Source organism: Neovison vison, chromosome 5 (genome assembly GCF_020171115.1).
Source record: "Neovison vison isolate M4711 chromosome 5, ASM_NN_V1, whole genome shotgun sequence".
NCBI lineage: Eukaryota > Metazoa > Chordata > Mammalia > Carnivora > Mustelidae > Neogale > Neogale vison.
In genome coordinates, this window is record NC_058095.1 from 137,238,532 (window position 1) to 137,246,943 (window position 8,412).

Consider the following 8,412-nt stretch of genomic DNA (forward strand, 5'->3'; position numbering starts at 1 on the left):
CCCAGGGGAAACCCCTGACTGCCTAGCTCTGCTGGCCAGGGGCCATGGATTCCTGGATCCAATGGGGCTGTAACAAGTAGAGAAATACTACTTCAGCAGGATACCACACACAGGGCACTGAACACACCTCAGACTGAAGCACCCCAGTCTTTCTAGACAGGGCATGAGGGGCCGATGTGGTTTGGCACACATCTAGGAACATACTGAGGTGTTCCCTGGGGACAAAGGCTGGTGGGTGCCATCTTTATGCTCTCCCTCTGCCTTACTCCAGGTTACCAGTAGCTCCCAAAAAGGAATTTGTACACTTTCTGTCATCCTGATTTACTGGCTGTCATCTAGGGAACATCTGTATACCACCTGGTTTTGGTGGCCAGGGAGATTCATGCCTGTGATCCCACAGACTGTTTATATGTGCATACTTTAAAAACTGCTTCCTGAGGATCAGGTCTTGGCAAAGCCTCAAACATGGGGAACCACTAAAAACAACACTCTACTTGGGCAATCATAGAGGTTTGAGAGACAACAAAGAGCTAGGGCAGGGGTCTGCAGTAAGTTCCATCTCCTGCACAAGGCCACTACTTCAAGACTGGGAGAGGTGGCTGTTTTATCTAATGCACACAACCCAACAGAGGCAATCAAGCAAAATAAAGAAACAGTATGTTTTAAATCAATGAGAAGATAGGGACGCCTGGGTGGCGCAGTTGGTTAAACGACTGCCTCCGGCTCAGGGCGTGATCCTGGAGTCCCGGGATCGAGTCCCACATCAGGCTCCCAGCTCCATGGGGAGTCTGCTTCTCCCTCTGACCTTCTCCTCGCTCATGCTCTCTCTCACTGTCTCTCTCTCTCAAATAAATAAAATAAAATCTTAAAAAAAAAAAAATTAAAAAAAAAATCAATGAGAAGATAAAACCTCAGAAAAGGTCTTTAGTGAAATGGAGATAAGCCATTTGCCTGGTAAAGACTTCAAAGCAATGGTCATAAAGATACTCATCAAACTCAAGGGAATGGATGAACATAGTGAAAACTTCAACAAAGAGATAGAAAATACAAGAAAGTACTTAATAGAGGTTCACAGACTTGAAGAGTATAAAGCTAATCTGAAAAGCAGATCAAAGTGGTGGGACTTGCACTGTGGCCATGGGTATGTGGTCCTCCTCATGCCTCCTCCCTATCCAGGTCATTGCTCACGCTCACTCTCCTCTCCCCATCCCCCTGGAGAAGATGGAGCTGGTCCAGAAGGTGAAGCTGGCAGGTCAGGCCAAGTGCTATGAGACATGGCCACCTGCATGAAGGCTATGACTGGGCAGGCATCAAGCTGTCCAATGAGGAGCACGACCTGCTCTCAGTGGCCTACAAGAACATGGTCAGGGGCCACAGTTTAGCCTGGAGGGTCATCTTGAGCATGGAACAGAAAACCAATACCTCCAACAAGAAGTTGCAGCTGATTAAGGACTCTTGGGAAAAAGTGGGGTCTGAGCTGAGGTCCATTTGTATCACGGTGTTGGAATTGGTGGATAAGTATTTAAGAGCCAATGCAACTAATCCAGAGAGTAAGGTCTTCTATATGAAATTGAAGGGAAATTACTTCTGGTACCTTGCTGAAGGTGCATGTGGTGATGACTGAAAACAAATGATAGATAGTTCCCAGGGAGCTTACCAAGAGGCTTTTGATATAAGCAAGAAAGAGATGTAACCCACACGCTTGCCTGGGGCTAGCTCTTAACTCTTCTGTATTTAACTATGAGAGCCTCACTAACCGAGAGCTTGCTGCACACCTGATACACTGTAGAACATGATACACTGAATGAAGACTCCTGCAAAGACAGTACCCTCATCACGCACTTGCTTAGAGACAACCTAACTCATGGATCTCAGCTCAGGAGAAGAAATGTGATGTGTCAGAAAGGACAGAAAACTAAATGCATACAAGGTGTCATCCTTCTTCCCTTCAAGAAATTTTTTTTTTAAGATTTTATTTATTTGACAGAGATCACAAGTAGGCAGAGAGAGGCAGGTGGGGGGTGGGGTGGGGAGTAGGCTTTTTGCTGTGCAGAGAGCCCGATTTGGGGCTCGATCCCAGGACCCTGAGATCATGACCTGAGCTGAAAGCAGAGGCTTAACCCATTGAGTCACCCAGGTGCCCCTTCAAGAAACCTTTTTACTCATCTCCATTACTTATTGCACTTGGATTTCCTATAGCAAAGAAACCTATTCATGTGTATGGAATCAATTGTTTATGGTCTTTTCACACTGCAACTTTGGGAAAACTCCATTCCTTGATTTGTGTTTGTTTTGGCCTTCCTGGTGTGCAGTTACTGCTGTAGAAAAGCATTAATAGCTTCATTCCATATAAACATAAGTAACTTCCAAACACTTATATAGAGGACTAAAAATGTATCTTGTATTTAAGTAATTTGAACCAGTTCTGCAAGGGAAAGTTTTGTATTACTGTGAAATTATGAAATTTAGTTCATTATAATTTAAATAATTCTATGTAACTTCTTAATTTATAAATTCCCTCGCTCTTCTTTGGGGGTTTACTTTCAGTGTGCTACTTTTCCATGCTCTTAATGTATTCCTTTCTGGTAGGAATCCAGAAATATTAGATTGAATGGCAAAGCATTTGGCATTTCTGCACTGGGGCTCCCAAACTGAAATGCGTCCCCATATCATATATGATGGAGGTCTTGTGTATTTGTGACAACAGGAAGTTTCCTTATTCATTCTTCATTTGCTGCTATTTAGGTTGACAATGTCTCTTCCCAATAGAAGTTCACTTATATCTCCTGCCTTTGTAGTCCAGTATTCATTTTATTATGTAATAAAAGTAGCATGTTGCTGCCAGAATGCAATCATTGTTTTTGGCAAATTAAAGTGCATGTAATATATTACCACACTCGAAAGGGGGAAATAAAGTACACCATTCCAAGTGTAAAATGTCAATACTTTCCCATGCAGATTTGTGCACATGTGAGAGGGGGTTCAGGGTGTCTACTCCATGTAGAGTTGGATCACTATTATATGTTGCTGATCACTGGCTGTAGTCCCACAAAGCTGTGTGAAAATGTTAAGCCCTATGTAACAGCAGAATAATATAAGATAAAACTACATTCTATAAACCCCCTCCCCACAAAAATCTAATAGCTAATCTGGAAAAAAAATGCTAGAGTGGTTCAATAGCAGACTAGATGAAGCAGAAGAAAGTATCAGTAAATTTGAAAACAGGGCGATTGAACTCACCCAATCAGAGCAGCAAAAAGAAAAAAGAAAAGAAAGAGAAGTGAAGCTAGCTTAAAAGACTTCTAGACAAACATAAAACAGAATAACGTTTACGTTATGGGGATCTCAAAAGGAGGAGAGAGAAAGAGGCAGAAATCTTATTTGAAGCAGTAATTTCTGAAAAATTCCCTAAACTGGGGAAGGAAATAGATATCCATGTCCAGTAGGCTTAGAGAGTTTCAAATAAGATAAACCCAAAGAGACCCACACCAAGATGCATTATAATTAACATGTCTAAAATCAAAGATGAGGAGAGAATCATAAAACAAGCAAGGGAAAAACAACTTACTACATATAAGAGAATATCCATAAAACCATCAGATTTTTCAGCAGAAAATTTCCAGGTAAGAGAAAGTTGCATGACATATTCAAAGTGCTGAAAGAAACAAACAAAAAAAAAAAACAACCTTACAACCAAGAATATTCTACCCAGGGGAAGGAGTCAAGATGGCAGAGGAGTAGAAGGCTGGGATGACATCAGGTAGTTGGAGATCAGCTAGATAGTTTATCAAAGCATTTTGAACACCTACAAATCCAACAGGAGATTGAAGAGAAGAAGAGCAGCAATTCTAGAAACTAGCCACTCTAGAAATTAGCCACTTTCTGAAAGGTAGGACCTATGGAGAAGTGAATCCTAAGTGACGGGAAGATAGACTGTGGGGGGAAGATAGACCGGTGGAGCAACGGAGCACAAAATCAGGACTTTTAAAAGTCTGCTCCACTGATGGACATCGCTTTAGAGGCTAACTGGGTTTGAAGGCCTTGCAGGGACAGCGTGGTCTCAATTCCTGCAGGGTCACAGAGGGATCGGGGGTGTCTGAGTATCACAGAACTCACAGGTATTAGAGCAGGGGAGCCTGCTACAGAGACAGAGCTGAGGAGTGAGCTCCCAGCTTAGGGTTACCTTAAACTGTCATCTGTGGCACAGTCAGACTGCTGCTCTTTGAACAGGGACCCCACAAGTGGCAGATCTGGGGAGAAACACCCCCCGGAAGAGCAGCAGGATCCACTGGGTTTGGAGAATCCAGATGGAGCTGTGTGCCAGAGACAGAGATGCTCTGTCACAGGCTGGATGAGCTTGGCACCTGGCCAGAGGCCAGGGAGACAGGAGTGATTGAGCGCTTTTCTCCAAGGGTGCACTGAGGAGTGGGGCCCTGAGCTCTTGGTTCCTCCAGGACAGAGATTGGGAGGCTGACATTTTCACTCCCATCAGCTGGAACTCTATGGAAAGCAAACTGGAGCGGATTACTTAGCCCGGCCCCTGGCAAGGGCGAGGCAATTCCGACTTGGGCAAAGACACTTGAGAATCACTACAACAGGCCCCTCCCCCAGAAGATCAGCAAGACATCAGACCCAGAGCAAGGTCACTTAACAAGGAGAACAGCGGAATTCCAGAGGAGGGGAAAGCAAAGCATGGAATTCATGGCTTTCTCTCCATTATTAGAGTCATATTTTATCCTTCATTGTATCTAACTTTATTTATTTATTTATTTATTTATTTATTTTTGTATACACATAGGTTTTTTTTCTTCTTAAAATTTTTGGGATACAACTTCTTCTAACAGATCAAAATATACCCTAAAACTAGCACAGGACTTTGTTCTAGCTCCATCCTGAGCAAATACTCTCCACTTTCTTTTTCTTTCTTTTCCCAACCAAATTATCTTATCAACTCCTTTTTTAGAATTCTTTTTAAAATTTATTTTAAAAGTCTCATCTTTAGGGGCGCCTGGGTGGTTCAGTGGGTTAAGCCGCTGCCTTCGGCTCAGGTCATGATCTCAGGGTCCTGGGATCGAGTCCCGCATCAGGCTCCCTGCTCAGCGGGGAGCCTGCTTCCTCCTCTCTCTCTGCCTGCCTCTCTGCCTACTTGTAATCTCTCTCTGTCAAATAAATAAATAAAATCTTTAAAAAAAAAAAAGTCTCATCTTTACAGTCATATTCCATCCCTTCATCATGTTTACCTACATATATATATATATATTTTTTTTCTTTCTTTAAAATTTTGGGAAGCAGTTTCTTCTAAGAGACCAAATACTTCCAAAATTAAGTGAGTGACTCTGTTTTATTCACCAATCTAATACATATATTTTCTTTTTAAATTTTTTTTGAACTTCTTTTTACCCCCTTTCTTCGCCCCACGATTTGGGGTCTCTTCTGATTTGGTCAATGCACATTTTTCTGGGGTCTTTGTCTCCCTTTTAGTATTTTATTTGCTCCTTCATATATTATCTGGATAAAATGACAAGGCGGAAAAACTCACCACAAAAAAAAGAACAAGAGGCAGTACAGAAGGCTAGGGACCTAATCAATACGGACATTAGTAATATGTTAGATCTAGAGCTTAAAATGATGATTCTCAAGGTGCTAGCTAGCCTTGAGAAAGGCATGGAAGATATTAGAGATATGCTGTCTGGATAAATAAAAACCCTTTCTGCAGAAATAAAAGAACTAAAATCTAACCAAGCTGAAATAAAAAAAAGCTATTAATGAGGTGCAATAAAAAATGGAGGCTCTTTCTGCTAGGATAAATAAGGCAGAAGAGAGAATTAGTGATATAGAAGACCAAATGATGGAGAATAAAGATGCTTAACAAAAGAGAGACAAACAAATACTGGACCATGATGGGAGAATTCTAGAGATAAGTGATACCATGAGATGAAACAACATTAGAATAATTGGGATTCCAGAAGAAGAAGAAAGAGAGAGGGGAGAAGAAGGTTGGAATTATTGTAGGGAATTTTCCTAATATGGCAAAGGGAACAACTATCAAAATCCCAGAGGCACAAAGAACCCCCCTAAAAATCATTAAAAATAGGTTCACACCCTGTCATCTAATAGTAAAACTTAAAAGTCTTAGTGACAAAGAGAAAATCCTGAAAGCAGCCCGGGACAAGAAGTCTGTAACATACAATGATAAAAATATTAGATTGGCAGCAGACTTATCCACAGAGACCTGGATGGCCAGAAAGAACTGGCATGATATGTTCAGAGCACTAAATGAGAAAAACATGCAGCCAAGAATAATGTATCCAGCTAGGCTATCATTGAAAATAGAAGGAGAGATAAAAAGCTTCCAGGACAAACAAAAACCATAAGGACTTGTAAACCCCAAACCAGCTCTACAGGAAATACTGAAAGGGGTCCTCTAAGCAAAGAGAGAGCATAAAAGTAGTAGACCAGAAAAGAACAGAAACATTGTACAGTAACAGTCAACTTACAGGCAATACAATGGCACTACATTCATCTTTCTCAATAGTTACCCTGAATGTAAATGGGCTACATGCCCCAATCAAAAGACACAGCGTATCAGAATGTATTAAAAAAACAAGACCCATCAATATGCTGTCTACAAGAAACTCATTTTAGACCCAAAGACACTTCCAGATTTAAATTGAGGGGGTGGAAAACAATTTGCCATGCTAATGGACATCAAAAGAAAGCTGGGGTGGCAATCCTTATATCAGATCAATTAGATTTTAAGACAAAGACTATAATAAGAGATGAGGAAGGTCACTATATCATGTTCAAAGGGTCTGTCCAACAAGAAGATCTAACAATTTTAAATATCTATGTCCCTAACGTGGGAGCAGCCAACTATATAAACCAATTAATAACAAAATCAAAGAAACACATTGACAGTAATACAATAATAGTAGGGGACTTTAACACCCCTCTCACAGAAATGGGGAAATCACCCAAGCAACAGATCAACAAAGAAATAAAGGCCTTAAATGACACACTGGAGCAGATGGACATCACAAATATATTCATTACATTCCATCCCTAAGCAGCAGAATACACATTCTTCTCTAGTGCACATGGAACATTCTCCAGAATAGATCACATCCTGGGTCACAAATCAGGTCTCAACTGGTACCAAAAGACTGGGATCTTTCCCTGCATATTTTCAGACCATAGTATTCTGAAGCTAGAACTCAATCACAAGAGGAAATTTGGAAGGAACCCAAATACATGGAGACTAAAGAGCATCATTCTAAAGAGTGAATGGGTCAACCAGGAAATTAAAGAAGAATTGAAAAAAATTCATGGAATCAAATGATAATGAAAACACAACGGTTCAAAATTGTTGTGTCCTCTGAGGACACAGCAAAGGCAGTCCTCAGAGGAAAATATATAGTGATACAAGACTTTCTCAAGAAACAAGAAAGGTCTCAAATACACAACCTAACCCTACACCTGAAGGAGCTGGAGAAAGAACAAGGAATGCCTAAACCCAGCAGGAGAAGAGAAATAATAAAGATCAAGCAGAAACCAATGAAATAGAAGCCAAAAAACAGTAGAACAAATCAACAAAACTAGGAGCTGGTTCTTTGAAAGAATTAATAAGATTGATAATCCCCAGTGTGCCTGGGTGGCTCAGTGGGTTAAAGCCTCTGCCTTTGTCTCAGGTCATGATCCCAGGGTCCTGGGATTGAGCCCCGTATCAGGCTCTCTTCTCAGCAGGGAGCCTGCTTCCCCTTCTCTCTCTGCCTGCCTCTCTGCCTACTTGTGATCTCTGTCTGTCAAATAAATAAATAAAATCTTTAAAAAAAGAAAAAAAAAAGATTGATAAACCCCTGGCTAGACTTATGAAAAAGAAAAGAGAAATGACCCGAATAAATAAAATCATGAATGAAAGAGGAGAGATCACAACGAACACCAATGAAATACAAACAATTATAAGGACATATTATGAGCAACTATACGCCAGCAAATTTGACAATCTGGAAGAAATGGATGCATTCCTAGAGACATATAGACTACCACAACTGAACCAGGAAGAAATAGAAAACGTGAACAGACCCATAACCAATGAGGAGATTGAAGCAGTCATCCAAAATCTCCCAACAAACAAGAGCCCAGGGTCAGATGGCTTCCGAGGGGAATTCTCAGTTTCTCCTGAAACTTTCAAAAAATTAGAAATGGAAGGAAAACTTCCAAACTCGTTTTATGAGGCCAGCATTACCTTGATCCCAATACCAAACAATGATCCCATCAAAAAAGAGCATTACAGACCAATATCCTTGATGAACACATGCAAAAATTCTCACCAAAATACTAGCCAATAGGATCCAATAGTACATTAAAAGGATTATTCACCACAACCAAATGGGATTTATTCCAGGGCTGCAA

The 8,412-nt window shown here is 40.9% G+C and overlaps 1 pseudogene; it reads left to right on the forward strand.

The window, feature by feature from the left end:
• Positions 1-1,137: 1,137 nt before the first annotated feature.
• On the forward strand, positions 1,138-1,919 carry LOC122907472 (annotated as a pseudogene).
• Positions 1,920-8,412: the final 6,493 nt, after the last annotated feature.